The sequence below is a fragment of the Salmo trutta genome, chromosome 10 (assembly GCF_901001165.1).
Source record: "Salmo trutta chromosome 10, fSalTru1.1, whole genome shotgun sequence".
Lineage (NCBI taxonomy): Eukaryota > Metazoa > Chordata > Actinopteri > Salmoniformes > Salmonidae > Salmo > Salmo trutta.
The window spans coordinates 37,587,087-37,613,668 of NC_042966.1; the positions used below are offsets into that span (position 1 = coordinate 37,587,087).

General features: G+C 44.1%; 1 long non-coding RNA gene across 1 annotated transcript in view; it reads right to left on the bottom strand.

The window, feature by feature from the left end:
- Positions 1-26,582, bottom strand: part of LOC115201682 (uncharacterized) — a 411,949-nt gene that overhangs the window by 240,085 nt on the left and 145,282 nt on the right. The window contains exon 2 of the long non-coding RNA XR_003879792.1: positions 23,240-23,346. This is a non-coding gene — a long non-coding RNA (uncharacterized LOC115201682). The remainder of the gene's footprint in view (positions 1-23,239; positions 23,347-26,582) is intronic.

Consider the following 26,582-nt stretch of genomic DNA (forward strand, 5'->3'; position numbering starts at 1 on the left):
GAGAGATATACCTGCTGGAGCACGTGCTACAGGTGGGTGCTGCTATGGTGACCAGCGAGCTGAGATAAGGGGGAACTTTACCTAGCAGGGTCTTGTAGATGACCTGGAGCTAGTGGGTTTGGCGACGAGTATGAAGCGAGGGCCAGCCAACGAGAGCGTACAGGTCGCAGTGGTGGGTAGTATATGGGGCTTTGGTGACAAAACGGATGGCACTGTGATAGACTGCATCCAATATATTGTATAGGGTATTGGAGGCTATTTTATAAATGACATTGCCGAAGTCGAGGATCGGTAGGATGGTCAGTTTTACGAGGGTATGTTTGGCAGCATGAGTGAAAGATGATTTGTTGCGAAATAGGAAGCCAATTCTAGATTTAACTTTGGATTGGAGATGTTTGATGTGAGTCTGGAAGGAGAGTTTACAGTCTAACCAGACACCTAGGTATTTGTAGTTGTCCACATATTCTAAGTCAGAACCGTCCAGAGTAGTGATGCTGGAGGGGCGGGCAGGTGCAGGCAGCGATCGGTTGAAGAGCATGCATTTAGTTTTACTTGTACTTAAGAGCAGTTGGAGGCCACGGAAGGAGAGTTGTATGGCATTGAAGCTTGTCTGGAGGGTAGTTAACAGTGTCCAAAGAAGGGCCAGAAGTATACAGAATGGTGTCGTCTGCGTAGAGGTGGATCAGAGACTCACCAGTAGCAAGAGCGACATCATTGATATATACAGAGAAAAGAGTCAGCCCAAGAATTGGACCCTGTGGCACCCCCATAGAGACTGCCAGAGGTCCGGACAACAGGCCCTCCGATTTGACACACTGAACTCTATCAGAGAAGTAGTTGGTGAAACAGGCGAGGCAATCATTTGAGAAACCAATGCTGTTGAGTCTGCCGATGAGGATGTGGTGATTGACAGAGTCGAAAGCCTTGGCCAGGTCAATGAATACGGCTGCACAGTATTGTTTCTTATCGATGGCGGTTAAGATATCGTTTAGGACCTTGAGAGTGGCTGAGGTGCACCCATGGCCAGCTCTGAAACCAGATTGCATAGCGGAGAATGTGCAGTGGGATTCGAAATGGTCTGTTTGTTGACTTGGCTTTCGAAGACTTTAGAGAGGCAGGGTAGGATAGATATAGGTCTGTTGCAGTTTGGGTCAAGAGTGCATGCCCCCTTTGAAGAGGGTGATGACCGCAGCTGCTTTCCAGTCTTTGGGAATCTCAGACGACACGAAAGAGAGGTTGAACAGGCTAGTAATAGGGGTTGCAACAATTTCGGCGATCATTTTAGAAAGAAAGGGTCCAGATTGTCTAGCCCGGCTGATTTGTAGGGGTCCAGATTTTGCAGCTCTTTCAGAACATCAGCTGACTGGATTTGGGAGAAGGAGAAATGGGGAAGGCTTGGGCGAGTTGCTGTGAGGGGTGCAGTACTGTTGATCGGGGTAGGGGTAGCCAGGTGGAAAGCATGTCCAGCTGTAGAAAAATGCTTATTGAAATTCTCAATTATAGTGGATTTATCGGTGGTGACAGAGTTTCCTATCCTCAGTGCAGTGGGCAGCTGGGAGGAGGTCCTCTTGTTCTCCAAGGACTTTACAGTGTCCCAGAACTATTTTGAGTTTTTGTTGCAGGAAGCAAATTTCTGCTTGAAAAAGCTAGCCTTGGCTTTTCTAACTGCCTGTGTATATTGGTTTCTAACTTCCCTGAAAAGTTGCATATCACGGGGGCTGTTCGATGCTAATGCAGAACGCCACAGGATGTTTTTGTGTTGGTTAAGGGCAGTCAGGTCTGGACAGAACCAAGGGCTATATCTGTTCCTGGTTCTACATTTCTTGATTGGGGCATGCTTATTTAAGATGGTGAGCAAGGCATTTAAAAAAAATAACCAGGCATCCTCTACTGAAGGGATGAGGTCAATATCTTTCCAGGATACCCGGGCCAGGTCGATTATAAAGGCCTGCTCGCTGAAGTGTTTCAGGGAGCATTTGACAGTGATGAGTGGAGGTCGTTTGACCGCTGACCCATTACGGATGCAGGCAATGAGGCAGTGATCGCTGAGATCTTGGTTGAAAACAGCAGAGGTGTATTTAGAGGGCAAGTTGGTTAGGATGATATCTATGAGGGTGCCCATGTTTACAGCTTTGGGGTGGTACCTGGTAGGTTCATTGATAATATGTGTGAGATTGAGGGCATCAAGCTTAGATTGAAGGATGGCTGGGGTGTTAAGCATGTCCCAGTTTAGGTCACCTAGCAGCACGAGCTCTGAAGATAGATGGGGGGCAATCAGTTCACATATGGTGTCCAGAGCACAGCTGGGGGCAGAGGGTGGTCTATAGCAGGCGGCAACGGTGAGAGACTTGTTTTTAGAGAGATGGATTTTTAAAAGAAGAAGTTCAAATTGTTTGGGTACAGACCTGGAGAGTAGGACAGAACTCTGCAGGCTATCTCTGCAGTATATTGCAACACCGCCCCCTTTGGCCGTTCTATCTTGTCTGAAAATGTTGAGTTTTTGGTGGTCTTCCTAAGCCAGGATTCAGACACGGCTAGGACATCCAGGTTGGCAGAGTGTGCTAAAGCAGTGAATAAAACAAACTTAGGGAGGAGGCTTCTAATGTTAACATGCATGAAACCAATGCTATTACGGTTACAGAAGTCATCAAACGAGAGCGCTTGGGTAATAGGAGTGGAGCTAGGCACTGCAGGGCTTGGATTCAACTCTACATCACCAGAGGAACAGAGGAGGAGTAGGATATGGGTACGGCTAAAAGCTATGAGATTTGGTCATCTAGGATGTCCGGAACAGAGAGTAAAAGGAGCAGGTTTCTGGGGGGCGATAAAATAGCTTCAAGGTATAATGTACAGACAAAGGTATGGTGGGATGTGAATACAGTGGAGGTAAACCTAGGCATTGAGTGATGATGAGAGAGATATTGTCTCTAGAAACATCATTGAAACCAGGTGATGTCATCGCATGTGTGGGTGGTGGAACTGAGAGGTTAGATAAGGTATAATGAGCAAGGCTAGAGGCTCTACAGTGTAATAAGCCAATAAACACTAACCAGAACAGCAATGGACAAGGCATTTTGACATTAAGGAGAGGAATGCATAGCCAAGTGATCAAAAGGGTCCAGTGAGTAGTGAGGTCGGTTGCGGTCACGGCGATTCAGACAGCTAGCCAGGCCATGAGTAGCAAGTTGTCAGAAGATGGTCTGTTATTAGCCACCTCGTGCGTTTCCGTCGGTAGATTAGTGGGGTTCCGTGTGGTAAAGGGGACCAATCCAATTGGCAAAATAGTTATAGTTATAGTGGCCCAAGACAATTGGCCGATAGACCTATTCAGATAGCAGCCGATAAGACAGCTAACGATTAGCTGGCCGCAGATGGGCGTTCAGGTTACGTCGCGATGGAGGGACCAGTTGGATAACTCCCTCGGGCAGATAACGTCGGTAGTCCAGTCGTGAAGGCCCGATGGGGCTCCGCATCGGCAGTAAAACGGGTCCGGATAGGTGATTGTAGCCCAGGAGTGGCTGATGGAACTCTTCAGCTGGCTAGCTCCGGAATAATTGATGTTAGCTCCAGAACCGACGTTAGCCAATAGTCACTCGGATAGCAGCTAGCTAGCTGCAAGATCCAGTTGTAAATGTCCAGAGCTTGCGGTAGAAATCTGGGGATATGGATAGAAAATAGGTCTGGTATGCTCTGGTCTGAGTCGCGCTGTACAAAACTGGCGATAGCTTTTCTAGCTAAGGGATAGCTGATGACCGCCAACCGTGGTTAGCTGAGTTCTAACGTTAGCTAGTGAGCTGGCTAACTTCTGGCTATCTTCTGGCTAGCTTCTGCTGTGGATTTCAGATTTGAGGTAAATAACATTTATTTATTTATTTTTAATTGGTGAGGCAGATTGTAGGAGAGTGTTTTGAAGTTGAGTTTTTAGAAACAAATATATAAAAAGATATGCGAAGAAAATATGTAAATATATATACACGGGACACGACAAGACGAGTACAAAGGACGTCTGACTGCTATGCCATCTTGGAAAGAAAGATGAAAGATGAGGGATTACTATTGAGACTGTTATTGGGGTCTAAGGAGGAACTCACCACTTCTCCCAACCCTTTCTGCTTGATGACTCACTGGACCCAGGGTGTGTGTTTGTATAGTATTTCATCATAATAGTCCTCTTTTACATGGCTACCCCCGCAGGACATCCATACTGATCAGGAGCACAGTCACCTCTACCCACGGAAGACAGGGTGCTGGGGCAGGGGCTCCCTACCCACCCGGTGGGAGGTTGGGGACAACGACTGTCTGTGTGTGTGTGTGTGTGTGTGTGTGTGTGTGTGTGTGTGTGTGTGTGTGTGTGTGTGTGTGTGTGTGTGTGTGTGTGTGTGTGTGTGTGTGTGTGTGTGTGTGTGTGAGGGGATGGGGAACGGAGGTGGGAGACGGGGAGATACAGACTTATTGAGGGAGAACAATGAAGAAGATTAGAGTATTGATTTAGTGGGGGCGAAATTCTCAATCAGAGTTGGGAGTCAGTTTGAGTCACAACTGGCAGAGCAAGTGTTTGTGGGAGAGAGGGAGGGGGACGGAGAGCTAGAGGGAGATAAATAGAGATAAAGACAGAGACAGAATAGGGAGAGAAAGCGAAGGGAGAGATCATGAGAGGAGAAAGATGAGACAAGACAGTGACATGCAATGTTTTAATGCTGTCAGATATGATGCACAGGGTTTGAACGTGGGTCTGTGTTAACCTGCTGAGATAAAGCCTCGTGTCGGGAATGTTATCACACAAACACTGTTTATTGACCCACTTCTGATACACAGACACCTCCGACCTCTCCTCTCTTTCCTTTGAGCACACACACACAGACAGACACTCTCGTCAAGGAAGGAAGGCAACAAGAAACAGAAGACTGAACTACACTATTAGAAAAAAGTGTTCCAAAAGTATTCTTCGGCTGTCCCCATAGGATAACCCACTTTTGTTCCAGGGAGAACCCTTTTGTGTTCCATGTAGAGCCCTCTGTGGAAAGGGTTCTACACGGACCCCCAAAAGGTTCTAACTGGAACCAAAATGGTTCTACCTTGAACCAAAAAGGGTTCTTCAAAGGGTTCTCCTATGGGGACAGCCGGAAAACCCTTTAAAGTTCTAGATAGCACCTTTTTTCTAAGAGTGTATACTATACTAATGAACAGTATTTATCTTCTGTGACTTAACTGTAATTATACCAATCCATACCCATTAATTGAACTTCAACTGGCATGACTGGAATGATTAACGTTTGTTTCTCGTTTGAATCTCACGATGCATGGGGATTTTTTAATTTTTTTTATCTAACCTTTATTTATCCAAGGAAGTCATGCTGAGACCACGGTCTCTTTTGCAAATGAGTCCTGCATAAACACAACAATAAACAATAATTACACTATTTTATCACTGTACATATCTATATACACATCAATTACACAATACATGAAAAAGCTAAACACAATCATATGAAACAAACACATTCTTCAGTTAAAAGGCCATCTAACATCCGCCTGAATTGCCCTAGAGGCACCAACTCCACCAACTTTAATGAGTTTTGGAGTTCAATCCACATGAGGCCCCAAAAAGTAAAATCAGATTAACTGGGTGGAGATTGAAGGGATAACCCCGAGTCTCGGTCTGGTAACTTACACGTCTGACGCTTAACAATGAGGTCAGGTATGGCGGAGGTTTATGCAAGAGTGGTATAAAGACAAAACTAGCACATTGCATCAATCTACGAGACTTCAAAGAGGGAAAGCCTACATTCTGATACAAAATGCAAAAATCCTGTAATAAATTGAGTCCAATGGCTTCAATACAGTGGCAGCTGCATTCATGTCGCCATAGTCAATTAAAGGAATGAATGTTGACTTAATGATTTGTTTTCTGCTCGTTAACAAAAGACAAGATCTGTTCCTATAGAAGAAGTCTATTTTAATTATTAATTTATTAACTAACTAATCAACATCCTTTTTGAAAGATAGCCTTTCGGCAATCCAGATGCCCAGATATTTGTAAGCGGGCACCATCCAAATTATGTATGCATAACTCATCAGATACATTTTTTACGTGATTTAGAAAATAACATATATTTGGTTTTACCTGCATTAAGTACCAATTTCAGTTCAACAAAGGCTTCTGCAGGGCAATAAAGGCTGATTGAAGCTCTGACAGAGCCTGGTCAGATGTGGGCACAATACACAGTGTTCTGTCCTTTAAATCATTTCCAAACCGACTAAATGCAGCCTGGTCCAGACCAATTGATGAAAGCCTCTGAATAAGTAATGACTGTTGAATGCTTTTAGACAGGCTTGGGCCGCACAGTATTTCTTCTTATCCAAACAACTAAGAACTTCATTTAAAACCAAAGAAGTATCAGTTATGGTGCTATGACCTGGTCTGGGACCTGACTGATGTATATTTAGAATACATTTCGTAGTAATTATTTTTTTTTAAAGTTCATTTTTACCAAGGATTCTAGAATTTTTGCTAGGCAAGAGAGTTTGGACACGGGGCGATAATTATTCAGGTCACATGGGTCACCACCTTTGTGAAGAGGGAGTATATGAGCCGCCTTCCTGACCCTGTGGATGGTACCAAAAAATAATTGTAAGATAAAAAATATGCGTTAAAGATTCCACAATCAGAGGAGCAGAAAGCTGAAGCAAGAAAGTATCAAGCAAATAAGCCCCGGTAGATTACATTTTTTTATTTTTACATCATCACAAGTAGAAATTGAAAATGTGGATTCACTAGAAGTTGTTGGATCCTCCACCGAAGCCAACTAGAGGCTGGTAGAGGGGCAGGAAGTCAACTGGCTGACTAGGGTCAATTAAACAACCATTCTGTTCAAATAAAAAACCTGCCAGTATAAAATTCTAATTAAAAGCATCACTTATCAAACTTTCTCAGTAATGATGCCATTACTGAAACAACTTGCCTAGGCATGGAAAGAGAGGAATTTTCACGCTTCAGTGCATTAACTGTTTTCCAAAATGTTTACAGAACACCCGCAAAGTCAAGAGATAGAAATGAGGAAGTAGCATTCTTGATTGCCTGAAAAGCTGCCAATCAGGTACAGAGTGACTTTGTCTAGCCTTAGCCTAGACCTGATTCCTCATCATAATAAGATCAGAAAGCTCTATAGAGGACCAAGGATTTGTTCTTTTTTAACTCTAAGACATTTAAAGGGCGCATGTTAATCTGCCAAAGAGGTTAACATAGATAAGAACAGTTCTAGAGCTAATTCAGGCATGCAGCTGGTACAGGAGAAGGCAGAGTAATACATATAATAAAGAAAAGCTTTTTGAATTAATTTCTCTTCATAATTCTATAAGAATCAGTGTTCATCTGTTTGGTACTGTATCTCTAATACATGCAATAAGACAGTGATCACTGAGATCAGTAGCAAAGACACCACTGGACAAGTACTTGTGGGGGTAATTTGTCAGAATCAAGTCAATCAGTGCGGAATTCTTACATTAATCTGTGCAGTGGTGTAAAGTACCTACGTAAAAATAATTTTAACTATTACTTAACCCTACTGTTGTGTTCATTTCATGTTAATTAATTATGTGTTCCCGGTCCAAAATGACCGCCCCCATTAGAGCTGATTATAAATCCATAATAATACATATATTATCACCTAATGTTTATGTTAGATCTTTTTAACAACTTCTAATTGCTATTTATGGCCTGTAGGCCTCATCGACCTGAGCTCATACAACTAGTTTTTAAGTAAAAAAAGCATAATGTATGGATTATTTTGACTATAACAAATACTCATATGAAACCTATTGTGCTATTTATCACTGACTATTTTGTGTCAAAGTTTAACAAGGACTCTCTCCTCCTCACCAGTGTCATGATAAAGACATGATCAAGAGCCTCACATACAGTATATTGTGTGGTCATTGTGCTGCCACAGAATGAATTGTGAGCAAGGCCTCAAAAAAGCTTTATATACCAGAGCTGTGAGAAAAGTTATATATATTATTGAAACAACGTTGCGACTGTCTGTGAGAATGCCAACAGGAATGGTTCCTGTGGGGGAAAGATTCTATTGGGGAAAGGTTCCCGTGGGGGTTGCCATGAAAGCCAAGAAGGGGAGTGAGGTGTGTGTGTGCTCAAACACACATGCAGGTGGGGGTCTGGGAGAGGAATTGTGTCCATCTGTTGAATGGGCATGTGCCTGAACTCAATTTGGGGTGGCAGCGTAGCCTAGTGGTTTGAGTGTTGGCCTAGCAACTTTAAATCCCTGAGCGGACAAGGTACAAATCTGTTGTTCTGCCCCTGAACAAGGCAGTTAACCCACTGTTCCTAGGCTGTCATTGAAAATAAGAATTTGTTCTTACCTGACTTGCCTAGTTAAATAAAGGTTAACAAATTATACACTAATTGTAGTCTCACCCATTGAAGTGTACAAAAGTTAAATAAAACACTCAAAACGTAATGAAAATAATCTAAATGTATGTTGTGTGTTCAGATGCCCTGTGTGGACGAAGTCATGGAACCATTTTTCAGAGAGAAAACTTGTAAATTGTTCCAATTCGGCCGGAACACAGTGTGTTTTTTGGGGGGGTATATGTACTTTACTTTACTATTTATATTTTTGACAACTTTTACTTTAACTTCATTACGTTCCTAAAGAAAATAATGTACTTTTTACTCCGTACTGTCTGTCTGTCCAGCCAGTTTGGTTCTGAGTTCGTCGCGCAGACAGGAATAACTATCTCTTCAGGAAGAAGAAGGGCGGGGGTGTATGTTTCATGATTAACGTGTCATAGTGTGATTGTGATGACATCACCCGACCAAGAATACCTCACAATCAAATGCCGACCGTATTATCTCCCAAGAGAATTCTCTTTGGTTACAGTCACAGCCATGTATATCCCCCCTCAAGCCAACACCACGACGGCCCTCAAAGAACTTCACTGGACTTTATGCAAACTGGAAACCACATATCCTGAGGCCACATTTATTGTAGCTGGGGATGTTAACAAAGCAAATTTGAGAAAAAGGCTGCCGAAGTTATATCAACACATTGACTGTAGTACTCTCGCTGCTAAAACACTCGACCACCGCTACTCCAACTTCTGTGATGCCTACAAGGCCCTCCCCCACCCTCCTTTCTGCAAATCTGACCATGACTCCATTTTGCTCCTCCCTTCCTATAGGCAGAAACTCAAACAGGAAGTACACATGCTAAGGACTATTCAACACTGGTCTGACCAATCGGAATCCACGCTTCAAGATTGTTTTGATCACGTGGACTGGGATATGTTCCGGGTAGCCTCCGATAATAACAATGATGAATATACTGATACGGTGACTGAGTTTATCAGGAAGAGTCAGGAGATGTTGTACCCACTGTGACTATTAAAACCTACCCTAACCAAAAACCATGAATAGATTGCAGCATTCTTGCAAAACTGAAAGTGTGAAGCACCACATTTAACCATGGCAAGGTGACTGGGAATATGGCAGAATACAAACAGTGTACTTATTCCCTCCGCAAGGCATTCAAACAGACAAAACATCAGTATAGAGACAAAGTGGAGTCACAATTCAACAGTTCAACATGAGACGTATGTGGCAGGATCTACAGACAATCACAGGCTACAAAGGAAAACAAGCTACGTCGCAGACAGCGAAGTCTTGCTTCCGGACAAGCTAAACACATTCTTCACTTCGCTTTGAGGATAACACAGTGCCACCGATGCGGCCTGCGTGAGTAAAACATTTAAGCGTCGTGGAGGAGTTACTCAGGTCAAGGCCAGTAGAGTTGGTCTGTCGTGGAGGAGTTACTCAGGTCAAGGCCAGTAGAGTTGGTCTGTCGTGGAGGAGTTACTCAGGTCAAGGCCAGTAGAGGTGGTCTGTCGTGGAGGAGTTACTCAGGTCAGGGCAAGGCTGCCGGCCCAGCTGGTCTGCTCATGCTCTGAGGACGCGGCTAAAGACGCCGTATCGTATATAAGCAGACCAGCTGGCTGGTGTGTTTACAGACATATTCAGTCGCTCCCTATCCCAGTCTGCTGTCCCCACATGCTTAAAGATGGACACCATTGTTCCTGTACCCATAGAAAGCAAAGTTAACTGAACTAAATGACTATCACCCCGTAGCACTCACTTCTGTCATCATGAAGTTCTTTGAGAGACTAGTTAAAGATCACCTCTACTTTACCTGTCACCCAAGACCCACTTCAATTTGCTTACCGTCCCAATAGATCTACAGACGATGCAATCGCCATCGCACTGCACACTGCCCTAGAGTGTGCAGTGAGACAAGAGGAATACCTAAGTAAGAATGCTGTTCATTGACTATAGCTCAGCATTCAACACCATAGCGCCCTCCAAGCTCGTCATTAAGCTCGAGGCCTTGTGTCTGAACCTGATTTGATTTGACATGTACCCTGACAGCCTAAAGTACTCATTACATTTTGAATTCTTAGCAGGACAAAAAATTGGCCCAATTCCCACACTTATCAAGACAACACATGGTCATCCCTACTGCCTCTGATCTGACAAACTCACTAAATACAAATGCATCTTTTGTAAATGATGTCTGAGTGTTGGAATGTGCCCCTGGCTATCCGTAAATGTTTTTAATCAATACTATGATACCGTCTGCTTTGCTTAATATTATGAATTTGAAATGATTTATACTGAATCAGGTTAAAGTCAAGACATATTCTTAAAATGGTCGGGGTAAGCATATCTACAGTAAAATCCCCTAAAAAAAAAACGAATTCAGATGACAGAATTTTTTTTAAATACTCAGCAATAGTATCAACAGCGTCCCCCAGTTCGGCTAAATCCCTGCAACAGATAAATCCTTGTTGTGGCTTATGGCCACATCTATAACCAAAAGCTAATTGAACCAGAATTAGCTTGTTTGGAAGAATATCAATATGTGTATGTAGAGCAGCTGACCTCCATTGACTAGCTCATTTGGACATATTGATCAGTGTCAGCCCAGAGAAATCAAACAGGATGGCGAGAGATAAGGGCAGTAGGCCGGATTTGAACCGATGCCGAAACCACAGACTTCATTAACATGGGTCATTACCGATGGACCAGGCAACAATCACTAACCTTTAAAAACATCTATAAAATGATATGATGTCCCTAATAATGCATTCTACTCATACCGATGTGGTGAAGGAAAACTAAAGGAAAACGTATTTTACCATGCAGATTACATTTATGTCAATGATAATAAGCCTACAGGAAGAAATATATAAATATATAGAATATTGCCTGCATTGCTGTCCAATCAATGGAAATGTAGTCATGTGACAGTAAAAAGCAGGAAATAGGACATTCTGATGTTGTCTGTTGATGGCACAGACACAAACACACACACACATGCAGACGCAGACACACACACACACACACACTCACACACCTAACAACTACCAACAGCTGTTATGATAATTACCATCTATCAGGACACTACCTCGGTGAATTCATACCCAACGTGTGTGTGTGTGTGTGTGTGTGTGTGTGTGTGTGTGTGTGTGTGTGTGCAGGGCACCCTGACAGCTTGTTAATGGTGTGTTCAGGTCCTAGTAGCACAAGGAGCAGAGGATGTTTGTTGTAATATTAAAAAAGGGTCACGTAGTCTCATGTCCACTAATATAACGACAAGAACATTTGGTCCGGTGAACACTCCTGTAAATGTATGTTAAATTAAAATACTACACACGCATACATGCATACACGCATACGCGCATACACGCACACACACACACACACACACACACACACACACACACACACACACACACACACACACACACACACACACACACACACAGAGATGTAGGTTTGTACTTGGAGGTTGTGGATTATTAAGGGGTGGTCCATTCTTCCCATCTGTGATGTGTGTGTCCACACAGACCAATCTGCAGCCAAGGTCCGACTGTGAGTCCCCCTGGTGCCACTGGAGAGAGTGGGCTGACTAAGCTAGTCAGTGGGCTGTGTGTGTGTGTGTGTGTGTGTGTGGTTCCTCCTTTTCTCCTTCCTGCCTCCTCCTCTTCTTCTCCTCCCCATCTCCTCCCCTTCTTCTCCCCATCTCCTCCCCTTCTTCTCCCCGTCTCTTCCCCATCTCCTCCCCTTCTTCTCCCCGTCTCCTCCTCTTCTCCTCCCCTTCTCCTCCCCTTCTCCTCCCCGTCTCTTCCCCATCTCTTCCCCTTCTTCTCCCGTCTCATCCCCGTCTCCTCCCCGTCTCCGACCCTTCTCCTCCTCTTCTCCTCCCCATCTCCTCCCCTTCTCCTCCCCGTCTCTTCCCCTTCTTCTCCCCATCTCCTCCCCTTCTTCTCCCCGTCTCTTCCCCATCTCCTCCCCTTCTTCTCCCCGTCTCTTCCCCATCTCCTCCCCTGTCTCCTCCCTGTCCCTTCCCCTTCTTCTCCCCGTCTCTTCCCCGTCTCCTTCTCCCCATCTCCTCCCCGTCTCCTCCCCGTCTCCTCCCCGTCTCTTCCCCTTCTTCTCCCCGTCTCCTTCTCCCCATCTCCTCCCCGTCTCTTCCCCTTCTTCTCCCCGTCTCCTCCTCCCCTTCTCCCCATCTCCTCCCCTTCTTCTCCCCGTCTCTACCCCATCTCCTCCCATTCTTCTGCCCGTCTCTTCCCCATCTCCTCCCCGTCTCTACCCCATCTCCTCCCCTTCTTCTGCCCGTCTCTTCCCCATCTCCTCCCCGTCTCTTCCCCTTCTTCTCCCCGTCTCCTTCTCCCCATCTCCTCCCCGTCTCTTCCCCTTCTCTTCCCCATCTCTTCCCCTTCTTCTCCCCGTCTCCTCCCCATCTCCTCCACTTCTTCTCCCCGTCTACTCCACGTCTCTTCCCCTTCTTCTCCCCGTCTCCTCCCCATCTCCTCTACTTCTCCTCCCCATCTCCTCCCCTTCTTCTCCCCGTCTCCTCCCCGTCTCCTCCCCTTCTTCAACCCGTCTCTTCCCCGTCTCCTCCCCGTCTCCTCCTCTTCTCCTCCTTTTCTCCTCTACTTCTCCTCCCCGTTTTCTCCAATCCCCTCCAGGACACGCCCTCAGCCATCCTTCTCTCATTCATCAACTCAGTTTATTATGTCAGTTGGACCCTATTCCCTATATAGTCCCTGTGGGTTCTGGTCAAATGTAGATCAATGTGGAACAAGGTGCTATTTGGACGCACACCTTAAATCAGGGTTGCTGTTGAATTCATATTATATGAAGGAACAAATCACACTCTCTCTATACAATATCACAAACTGCACGGCAGATTTTCTTTCTCTCAAGTACCACACACTGACACACGACGAAACGCAAATACAAATTATCATTCAACATTATTGCTTGATGATCAACCACATTTTCCACACTCTAATCATCTTTTCAATATTGAAATATTAGTTTCAGGGCCATTTTTACAAGGAATGTTGTAAATAGCAGATTGGGGAGGACAGCAAATTAAAAATGTGCTTTCAAAGCCTGTAGGTTTAAATACATTTTTAATATGTTTACAAGTTATTGCACCAAATGTTGTGGATTCAGGTTTTGCTAATGAGGTTCTGGTTAGCGCTGTTTAGAAACATGACTGAAAGGCTACACTTATTATTTGGTCGACAAACACACACACACACACACACACACACACACACACACACACACACACACACACACACACACACACACACACACACACACACACACACACACACACCTGCGTACACACACTTGCATGTTAGCATATGTGTGTGTGTGTGTGTGACTAAGAGACTAGCCAGATTCCCAGTCCTGGTTTAAGAACATGAGGCTGAGGGACATGCCAGATTCCCAGTCCTGGTTTAAGAACATGAGGCTGAGGGACATGCCAGATTCCCAGTCCTGGTTTAAGAACATGAGGCTGAGGGACATGCCAGATTCCCAGTCCTGGTTTAAGAACATGAGGCTGAGGGACATGCCAGATTCCCAGTCCTGGTTTAAGAACATGAGGCTGAGGGACATGCCAGATTCCCAGTCCTGGTTTAAGAACAGGAGGCAGAGAGACATGCCAGATTCCCAGTCCTGGTTTAAGGACAGGAGGCAGAGAGACATGCCAAATTCCCAGTCCTGGTTTAAGAACAGGAGGCAGAGAGACATGCCAGATTCCCAGTGTTACTGAGTTTTAGACAATCACTTTCAATACACACACACCCTTGCTTGCATACCCGGTCTGTGGGGTTGGCAGATGTACTGCTGACTCTCTCACCTGTCTGTGTGCATGAAGGTGATAGTGTGTGAGTCGCCACAGTGGGGAAGTGTATGGCTAGGTGTGTGTGTCACAAATGCCTGATAGTTTACATATATCTGCTTTTGTGTGTGTGTGTGTGTGTGTGTGTGTGTGGACCTCCCCTCCATTATATCAAACTATATACAGTACCAGTCAACAGTTTGGACACACCTACTCATTCAATTATTTGTACTATTTTCTACAATGTAGAATAATAGTGAAGACGTCAACACTATGAAATAACACATATGGAATAATGTAGTAACCAGAAAAGTGTTAAACAAATCAAATTATATTTTATACTTGAGATTCTTCTAAGTAGCACTCCTTTGCCTTGATGACACCTCTTGGAATTCTCTCAACCAGCTTCATGAGGTAGTCACCTGGAATGCATTTCAATTAACAGGTGTGCCTTGTTAAAAGTTCATTTGTGGAATTTGAGCCAATCAGTTGTGTTGTGACATGGTAGGGGTGGTATACAGAAGATAGCCCTATTTGGTAAAATACCAAGTCCACATTATGGTAAGAACAGCTCAAATAAGCAAAGAGAAATGTCAGTCCATCGTTACTTTAAGGCATGAAGGTCAGTCAATGTGGAACATTTCAAGAACTTTGAAAGTTTCTTCAAGTGCAGTCGTGAAAACCATCAAGCACAAGGATGAAACTGACTCTCATGAGGACCGCCACAAAAAAGGAAAACCCAGAGTTACCTCTGCTGCAGAGTATAAGTGCATTAGAGTTACCAGCCTCAGAAATTGCAGCCCAAATAAATGCTTCACCGAGTTCAAGTAACAGACACATCTCAACATCAACTGTTCAGAGGAGACTGCGTGAATCAGGCCTTCATGGTCGAATTGCTGCAAAGAAACCACTACTAAAGGACACCAAGAAGAAGAGACTTGCTTGGGACAAGAAACACGAGCGATAAACAATAGACTGTGGAAATCTGTCCTTTGGTCTGATGACTACAAATGTGAGATTTGTGGTTCAAACCGCCGTGACTTTGTGAGACGCAGAGCAGGTGAACGGATGATCTCTGCATGTGTGGTTCCCAACGTGAAGCATGGAGGCGGAGGTGTGATGGTGTTGGGGTGCTTTGCTGGTGCCACTGTCAGTGATTTATTTCGAATTCAAGGCACACTTAACCAGCATGGCTACCAATGCATTCTGCAGCGATACGCCATCCCATCTGGTTTGCGCTTAGTGAGCCTATCATTTGTTTTTCAACAGGATAATGAGCTAATACACCTCCAGGCTGTGTAAGGGCTATTTGACCAAGAAGGAGAGTGATGGAGTGCTGCATCAGATGACCTGGCTTCCACAATCACCCAACCTCAACCCAATTGAGATGGTTTGGGATGAGTTGGATCGGCAGAGTGAAGGAAAAGCAGCCAACAAGTGCTCAGCATATGTGGTTATCTCCTTCAAGACTGTTTGAAAAGCATTCAAGGTGAAGCTGGTTGTGTCACACCCTGATCTGTTTCACCTGTCTTTGTGATTGTCTCCACCCCCCTCCAGGTGTCTCCCGTTTTCCCCAGTAGTCCCCGGTGTATTTATCCCTGTGTTTCCTGTCTCTCTGTGCCAGTTTGTCTTGTTTTGCAAAGTCAACAAGCATTTTCTCCTAGCTCCTATTTTTCCCAGTCTCTATTTTTTCCTAGCCCTCCTGGTTTTGACCCTTGTCTGTCCTGATGCCGTATCCACCTGCCAGACCACTCTGCCTGTACTGACCTCGAGCCTGCCTATCGCCTGGTACTGTTTGGACTCAGACCTGATCACTGAACCCCTGCCTGTCCTGAACTCGAGCCTGCCTATCGCCTGGTACTGTTTGGACTCTGACCTGGTTAATGAACTCTCCCCTGTCCCCGACCTGCCTTTTGCCTTCCCCCTTTTGATATAATAAATATCAGAGCTCAACCATCTGCCTCCTGTGTCTGCATTTGGGTCTCGCCTTGTGCCCTTATAGCTTGAGAGAATGCCAAGAGTGTGCAAAGCAGTCATCAAGGCAAAGGGTGGCTACTTTGAAGAATCTCAAATATAAAATATATTTTGATTTGCTTAACACGTTTTTGGTTATTATATGATTCCATATGTGTTGTTTCATAGTGTTGATGTCTTCACTATTATTCTGCAATGTAGAAGAAAAAAAAAGAAAAACTTGAATTAGTAAGCGTCCAAACTTTTGACTGGTACTGTACGTTTCAGAATGCAGTAGATAGATGCGTGATCTTAAAGATGAATCTCTAGTGACTTCAACAGAGGAAGACTTCAAATCCAAGATTATCCTGCAGCAGTTTCCTTTAACACTGAGCATCTTGAGGCTTCTTCTCCCTCCCACAATTCATTGCTTCACTCATTTTCTCTCTCTCATCTCTCTCGCTCATATCTCTGTTTCTCTCTTTTTCAGCTTTACAGAGTACTTTCTCTCCCATCTCTTTCTCACTCTCTTTCTCAGCATAAAATACAGAAGCACTTCACGGTAAAAGACAGAAACAGAGTAACTCTGTGACAAAGATTTATTTTCACTTCAGATCGAGTAAAAAGAAAATGCTTCGACGTATTTTCGAGCCGGTCAAACGGGGTGTTAGCGACACTGTGTGAGACTATTTAATCTGTGTGATGAAATAAGCGTTCAACTCCTCAGGTCTGGGAAATGGGAGATGAAACTACCTGCTGACTATCCAGCAGATTTATTCCCTTCATCCACTTGTAGAAAAAAGAATGACAAGAGGGAAAAAAACAACAATCTTAAAGAGTGATAGCAAGCCGTCCATTTCCAAAATGAAGAGCGTCCCCTTGTAAATCAGTCGCGGCTTAATAAAGTTGTCATCTGTTTGATTTTCCAGAAAAAAAAGAAAGAGGTGAACAGCTAGAGATAGATACACTACATGATCAAAAGTATGTGGACACCTCCTCGATTTTATACACCTGTCAGCAACGGGTTTGGCTGAAATAGCCAAATCCACTAATTTGAATGGGTGTCCACATACTTTGTACATATAGTGTATGACCCCGTCTCCTTAATTTATTTCTCTCTCTCTCTCTCTCTCTCTCTCTCTTTCTCTCTCTCTCTCTCCTCTCTCTCTCTCTCTCTCTCTCTCTCTCTCTCTCTCCCTCTCTCTCTCTCTCTCTCTCTCTCTCTCTCTCTCTCTCTCTCAGCATAACTGAAGTGGCTGACAAACAGACAGATATACGTACAGATGGACAGACCAGACAAACAGAGACGTGGTGATACACAAATCACACACACACACGTCACCCATTCTGAGTCAACCTGATGACAACCTGATGACAGAGTGCCAGTCTGTGTCATCCTCTGGCCAGAGTGTTCACAGAAAACACACCTCATACCCTGTCTCCTTAAATCACACACACACACACACACACACACACACACACACACACACACACACACACACACACACACACACACACACACACACACACACTCTTAATCATGCAAACGATCTAAAACATGCACACTCAGACACCGATGATTGACCATTTATTGGAGCAAGTGACTGTGTTGTCAAGCGTTAACACATTTCCTTTTCTTCTTCATGTGATTGTTATTTTCTCTCCTCTTTCCTCTCAATATCCCAGCAATTAAAATCAATCAGGAATCGGATTGGCCTGTCTCTGAGGAGCCAATACAAGATGGCTGCCTGACAGAGGGCAAGCAGGGTTCTTTGTCCCAAATGGCATTCTATTCCCTATATAGTGTACCACTTTTGTTCAGGGACCACAGGAGTAGTGCACTATGTAGGGAAAAGGGTGGCATTTGGGACACACACAGAGAGATGGCATCACATCAGTATTCATGGACAACATGCATCTATCTACATGTCCCATCAATCCACCAGGAGAGAGAATGAGAGAGAGAGAAAGGTCCACCTCTGCTACCTGTGTGGCTGAATGACAAGCACCTTATCAGGGCTAGGAGATGGAGAGCTTTTAGCTGATCCGTCTGCTTCTTTTCTCACGGTGGTGTTGGTTCTCACTTCAAAGACACAGTCACAACACATTCACAACACATTCACAACACATTCACAACACATTCACAACACATTCACAACACATACATTCACAACACACACATTCACAACACATTCACAACACATTCACAACACACACACATTCACAACACATTCACAACACATTCACAACACACACACACTCACAACACACTCACAACACATTCACAACACATTCACAACACACACATTCACAACACATTCACAACACATTCACAACACACACACACTCACAACACATTCACAACACATTCACAACACATTCACAACACACACACATTCACAACACATTCACAACACATTCACAACACACACATGAAAAGGCTGCTGCTATGCTACCATCTGCCAGGACACAACAGCACATGTTTACGCTTTGAAATACGACTAAATACATCCATGAGAAAGCGAGATGGAAGAGAGGACGGGGAGGGGTGTGTGTGTGTGTGTGTGTGTGTGTGTGTGTGTGTGTGTGTGTGTGTGTGTGTGTGTGTGTGTGTGTGTGTGTGTGTGTGTGTGTGTGTGTGTGTGTGTGTGTGTGTGTGTGTGTTTGTGCCTGCGTTCGTGTGTGTCCAAGGAGTATTATAGGCAGAAAGGAGGGAGCGATGATGAAGTATAAAACCAAGATGGAGGACATAATAGAAAAGGCAATAAAAGGTGTGAAGGATTATGGGTAGGTGGTGGAGAGGACCATTTCAGTCTGAAATTCAATCCCCCACGCATCAACTCCTACACACACATCTATATATAAACACAAACACACACACACACACACTGATGCTATATTGCTATTGATCAACAGCAGCTATCAGAGATAGAGAGGCATGTTGCTCCCTGTGAGAGCTCAAAAAGAGAACATTCCACTATATCATATAAAATACATGACAAGCAGCAACCCATACTGATAGGATGGCAGGGGCGAAGTCCAAAATGGCACCCTATTTATGATAGTGCACTACTTTTGACCAAGTCTCTGGTCAAAAGTAGTGCGCTGTGTAGGGTATAGGGTGCCATGTGGATAGAATTGTCGTGATAGGACAGATGAATCCACTGGATGTAGAATGTATTACTGTAGTTATACTCTGTACTGCCGTATTACAGTAGTTATACTCTGTACTGCCGTATTACTGTAGTTATACTCTGTACTACCGTATTACTGTAGTTATACTCTGTACTGCCGTATTACTGTAGTTATACTCTGTACTGCCGTATTACTGTAGTTATACTCTGTGCTGCCGTATTACTGTAGTTATACTCTGTACTGCCGTATTACTGTAGTTATACTCTGTACTACCGTATTACTGTAGTTATACTCTGTGCTGCCGTATTACTGTAGTTATACTCTGTACTGCCGTATTCCTGTAGTTATACTCTGTGCTGCCGTATTACTGTAGTTATACTCTGTACTGCCGTATTACTGTAGTTATACTCTGTACTGCCGTATTACTGTAGTTATACTCTGTACTGCCGTATTACTGTAGTTATACTCTGTACTACCGTATTACTGTAGTTATACTCTGTACTGCCGTATTACTGTAGTTATAATCTGTACTGCCGTATTACTGTAGTTATACTCTGTACTGCCGTATTACTGTAATTATACTCTGTACTGCCGTATTACTGTAGTTATACTCTGTACTACCGTATTACTGTAGTTATACTCTGTACTGCCGTATTACTGTAGTTATACTCTGTACTGCCGTATTACTGTAGTTATACTCTGTGCTGCCGTATTACTGTAGTTATACTCTGTACTGCCGTATTCCTGTAGTTATACTCTGTGCTGCCGTATTCCTGTAGTTATACTCTGTACTGCCGTATTACTGTAGTTATACTCTGTACTGCCGTATTACTGTAGTTATACTCTGTACTGCCGTATTACTGTAGTTATACTCTGTACTACCGTATTACTGTAGTTATACTCTGTACTGCCGTATTACTGTAGTTATACTCTGTACTGCCGTATTACTGTAGTTATACTCTGTACTGCCGTATTACTGTAGTTATACTCTGTACTGCCGTATTACTGTAGTTATACTCTGTACTACCGTATTACTGTAGTTATACTCTGTACTGCCGTATTACTGTAGTTATACTCTGTACTGCCGTATTACTGTAGTTATACTCTGTACTGCCGTATTACTGTAGTTATACTCTGTACTGCCGTATTCCTGTAGTTATACTCTGTGCTGCCGTATTACTGTAGTTATACTCTGTGCTGCCGTATTACTGTAGTTATACTCTGTACTGCCGTATTACTGTAGTTATACTCTGTACTGCCGTATTACTGTAGTTATACTCTGTACTGCCGTATTACTGTAGTTATACTCTGTACTGCCGTATTACTGTAGTTATACTGTGTACTGCCGTATTACTGTAGTTATACTCTGTACTGCCGTATTACTGTAGTTATACTCTGTACTGCCGTATTACTGTAGTTATACTCTGTACTGCCGTATTACTGTAGTTATACTCTGTACTGCCGTATTACTGTAGTTATACTCTGTACTGCCGTATTACTGTAGTTATACTCTGTACTGCCGTATTACTGTAGTTATACTCTGTACTGCCGTATTACTGTAGTTATACTCTGTACTGCCGTATTACTGTAGTTATACTCTGTACTGTCGTATTACTGTAGTTATACTCTGTACTGCCGTATTACTGTAGTTATACTCTGTACTGCCGTATTACTGTAGTTATACTCTGTACTGCCGTATTACTGTAGTTATTCTCTGTACTGCCGTATTACTGTAGTTATACTCTGTACTGCCGTATTACTGTAGTTATACTCTGTGCTGCCGTATTACTGTAGTTATACTACGTATTGCCATATTCCCTCTCTCACTCTCTCCCCTCCCTCTCTCCCTAAGACCTCTCCCTCCCTCCCTCCATCCCTCTCTGTCTCTCCCTCTCACTCTCTCCTTTCCCTTCTTATACATCCTTGCCCTTGGGAGTCTTTGCTCTTGTGTTTCCTCTGGCCCTCAAGCTGGGACTGGGAATAGAGTATGTGTGTGTAGGTGCCTCCTCACTGGGCTTGGGAGTAGACGAGTGTATGTCCCCCTGCTGGGGGTGGGATAGCCCTTGGTGGGAAACTAACCCTCATGCCCCTTGGACATGATGGTGGCTTGGTAACCCACGGAGACAGCCACTTGAGCACAACTTGGAATCTTTGTGCTCCACAGCCATTCCGGAATACTTATGTTGCTAGGTTATATGCTCTGCTCTGTGAGGGAGGAGAATGGAAAAGGACCAGAATTCTGACCAGAATGTGGACATGAGACTTGTATTAGGTTTATGCACAGTATATTTTGATAGGTTTGATTTATAGCAAAGTAGACTACCAAACAATATAGAGATATTATTTATATTTTGTGTAAATACATTCAACACAATAAAGTATCTGTGTCCTATGCAAACCCTGCCATATCTATCTTCCTGTTTATCCTTCTCAGTCTTCCTGAGAGTGCCTATGTCGTGGATCTGAGGTCCACTCTGCTGCTTCCTCTACCTACAGAAAGCAACACTTGGCCTGTGTACTAACTCTCTCAGATCCCTCCAACTCTGGAGCTCTGGAGCTAAAACATATATATTTTTACAATGTCACCAATTCAGCCATTTTTTAGAACTGCTTTTGGAGATAGGGAGGAGAGAGGAGATAGGGAGGGAGGGAGGGAGGGAGGGAGGGAGGGGGAGGAGAAAGAGGGATGAGCGAGAGGGAGGGAGGGAGGGAGGGAGGGAGGGAGGGAGGGAGGGAGATTCTTCCAAGAAGATCCCCAAGCTTCGGCATGCATATTTCTGCCAGATTTTAAAGTCCTTCAAGCACACACACATATCTAGGCCTAAACAGTCCCATGGACCCCCGCTGCCTCCAGCCCAGTTTTCTGATTTTCTGGTTTCTCTGGCTCTGGCTTGATCATTGTGAGATCTCTCCTGAGTGGTACTGCCATGTCTCGCAATCTCCACTCATATTAATCTCTCTTTCACACACACGCGCATACATGCACGCACACAAACACACAAGCACACACGCACACACACACACACACACACAAACATACACAAAAACATACATGAATAACCTTTGGTCTCCCATGGAGAGAACAGTATTCAGGAAGAGTCAACACATCAACTAACCAGGGAAAACAGAAAAGTGTCATAATGTATTTTTTACAAACATCCTTTCTGAATTTAAAAATAATCCACGAAGTAATCATAACATTTTTCAAAATTATCTGTAACCAAATAAAAAATACTTTAGGTGTTCATGTAATGGATTACAGTTAGATAGTTAAAACAAAAAAAATCTGATTACATCTAATCAGTTACTCCATCAACCCTTCCACTAACTATTACAAACATAATCAACTATTCGCTTCCACAGGAGGTTGGTGGCATCTGAATTGGGGAGGAAGGGCTCGTGGTATTGGCTGGGAGCAGAATCAGTAGAATGGTATGAAATACATCAAACACATGGTTTCCTTGGTTTCCTTGTGTTTGATGCCATTCCGTTTGCTCCGTTTCAGCCATTATTACGAGACGTCCTCCCCTCACCAGCCTCCGCTGTTCACGTCATACATCCACTAATATTATTTGTAATAGTATAACAAACATTTCATAGGCTTCCACACAGAGACTGTTCACATAGCTTTTAGTAGTCTTTTTAACAGTCAGATTAAATCTGCAAGTTTCAAAGACATGATCAGTGTGAGGGCTGTGTCCTGAAAACACTTTGTCGATAGACGTTGACAGTAATGCGTTCAACCGCAAGTTTGTCAATTAGTTGTTTATAGTTGTAAAGCATAATGGGTTGTAATGTGTGTGTGTGTGTGTGTATGTGTGTGTGTGTGTGTGTGTGTGTGTGTGTGTGTGTGTGTGTGTGTGTGTGTGTGTGTGTGTGTGTGTGTGTGTGTGTGTGTGTGTGTGTGTGAAGGAGATGAAGGTGAGTCCTACCTTGTTGTATCTGCCGACAGCAGCAATCCCAGAAGGCCTTGGTCTGGAAAGATGATGTCCACTGGTGTCTAACGCTCCTTTCTCTCACACTCAGCATTTATTCTCTCCTACACGCATGAGAGACAGAGAGGGGGAGAGAGAGGGGCGAGAACGAGAGAGAGAGAGTTAGTTTGTGAATTCCCACGGGGATAGGTTGTGTGTTCGGACCTTATCTTTAAGCTGTGTCGATATCAGCTAATGATCATCACCTCTGTCTGTACGTGAAGGTACACATGGACACACACCGAGTACACACACACACCGAGTACACACATACACACACACACCGAGTACACACATACACACACAGAGCACTGGTGAATGGGCAGAGGATGGTAGAGACACAGAAACACAGTAGAAACACAGACACACACTATAAACACAGTAGAAACACAGTAGAAAGAAACATAAACACAGTAGAAACACAATAGAAACACAGTAGAAGTAGAAACACAATGGAAACACAGTAGAAACACAGTAGAAACACACACACACAGTAGAAACACAGTAGAAACAGAAACACAGTAGAAACACAATAGAAACACAGTAGAAACACAGACACGCAGTAGAAACACAGTAGAAACACAGTAGAAACACAGTAGAAACAGAGAAACACAATAGATACTGAAGAAACACAGTAGAAACACAGATTATACAGTAGAAACACAGTAGAAACACAATAGAAACACAGTAGGAACACAGTAGAAACACAGTAGAAGTAGAAACACAATGGAAACACAGTAGAAATACAATAGAAACATGTTAGAAACACAGTAGAAACAGACACACAGTAGAAACACAGTAGAAACACAGACACACAGTAGAAACACAGTAGAAACACAGTAGAAACACAGACACACAGTAGAAACACAGTTGAAACAGAGAAACACAATAGATACTGAAGAAACACACTAGAAACACAGTAGAAACACAGATGATGCAGAAGAAACACAGTAGAAACACAGATGATGCAGAAGAAACACAGTAGAAACACAGATGATGCAGAAGAAACACAGTAGAAACACAGTAGAAACAGTAATAGTGACTGTGTATTGGCAGTATAGAGACAGATAATAAGGATGACTGTACAATTGTACTGTGTAGTAAATGTGTAGTACTGAAACTTGGCAAGATAAGGGTGACTTTACCCCACACCGACTTTCATCAATCCACTGGCCTTGCACAGACTGCAGCGACTCAATTCAAAACCATTTATTTTCTCTCTCTGTCTATCATTCACTTTCACTCTCTCTTTTTCATACAATCTCTCTCATTCTCTCTCGCCATCTCCTGCTTGAACACTTTCTTCTCATTTCTCTCTCACTCCGTCCTTCCCTCTCCCCTCCCTACCTGTGCCTCTCTCTCTCCCTCCCTCCTTCTCTCCCCTCCCTTCCTTTGCTTCTCTCTCTACCTCCCCATCTCTCTCTCCCTCCCTCCTTCCCTCTCCCCTCCCTCCCTCCGCTTTAATCTCTGTCTCTCTCCCTCCCCCTTCCCTCTCCCCTCCCTACCTGTGCCTCTCTCTCTCCCTCCCTCCTTCTCTCCCCTCCCTTCCTTTGCTTCTCTCTCTACCTCCCCATCTCTCTCTCACTCCGTCCTTCCCTCTCCCCTCCCTACCTGTGCCTCTCTCTCTCCCTCCCTCCTTCTCTCCCCTCCCTTCCTTTGCTTCTCTCTCTACCTCCCCATCTCTCTCTCTTCCTCCCTCCTTCCCTCTCCCCTCCCTCCGCCTTTCTATCTGTCAATTGACCTCCCCATCTCTCTCTCCCTCCCTCCTTCCCTCTCCCCTCCCTCCCTCCGCTTTAATCTCTGTCTCTCTCCCTCCCCCTTCCCTCTCCCCTCCCTCCCTCCGCTTTAATCTCTGTCTCTCTCCCTCCCCCTTCCCTCTCCCCTCCATCCCGCTTTTCTCTCTCTCTTTCTCCTCCCCCTTTCCCTCCCCCACTATCTCCTCCCTCTCCCTCTCTCTCTCTCTCTCTCTCTCTCTCCCTCCCCCTCTTTCCCTCCCTCCCTCCCTCCCTCCATCTCTCTCTGATAGCTTAGTGTTTGATCTGAGGCTGATAAGAGCAGTCTCTTCCTCACTTTGTCACACCTCTCTTGAACCTCACAGTTCAGCCTGGGGTTTTAGCCAAGGGCTGGGTTTCAGAATATGCACTTTGTGTCAACTGCTGATGCATGTAAAAAGGGCTTTAGAAAATGCCATTTCATTGATTGATTGATTCAAACTGCACACAACTACACACAACCACAGACACTCACGCACTCACGCACACCCTCACGCAATCACACACACACACACACACACACACACACACACACACACACACACACACACACACACACACACACACACACACACACACACACACACACACACACACACACACACACAACATACACAAAGCATACATCACGTATTACCCTTCTGTGAGTAGTTCTACATTAAACAGGCTCTCTGTGTGTTTGTGTGTGTGTGAGTGTATAGTAGTGTGTGTGAGTATGTAGTGGTGTGTGTGTGTGTAGTAATGTTGCACGGTATACCAGTGCCACGTTAATATCATGGTACCAAAACGTCATTATTCTTGTGATACCAACATTTTAGAATACCGTAGTACCTTTTCATATGATATTACCAACTTTTTCATCCCTACCGATCCAAAGAACATACTGGCTTCTGTTATAAAATGTTTATGAAGTCAGTTTTATTGATAAATTCAGTTACATTTAAACAACAGCCACTAGTCCCCAGGACATTCACAGTATTAGGCAAGACTGTCTTCTCTTCTTGTGCACCAGAGGCATGGAATAGTCTACAATCAATGCTTCATCTAGATATGTTAGTGTAGGTTTAACACAGTGCTTTTCCCCTGACTGGCTCACAGATCATCATGCAGTGTTGTTCCCCTGACTGACACACAGATCATCATGCAGTGTTGTTCCCCTGACTGACACACAGATCATCATGCAGTGTTGTTCCCCTGACTGACACACAGATCATCATGCAGTGTTGTTCCCCTGACTGACACAACGACATACAGATCATTATACAGTGCTTTCTCCACTCCTTATGCAGTGTTTTCTCGTTTCAACATGTCCCTGATTGAGTCTGTAATACCAACATGTTTCAAGCAGACCACCATAGTCCCTGTGCCCAAGAACACAAAGGCAACCTGCCTAAATGACTACAGACCCGTAGCACTCACGTCCGTAGCCATGAAGTGCTTTGAAAGGCTGGTAATGGCTCACATCAACACCATTATCCCAGAAACCCTAGACCCACTCCAATTTGCATACCGCCCAAACAGATCCACAG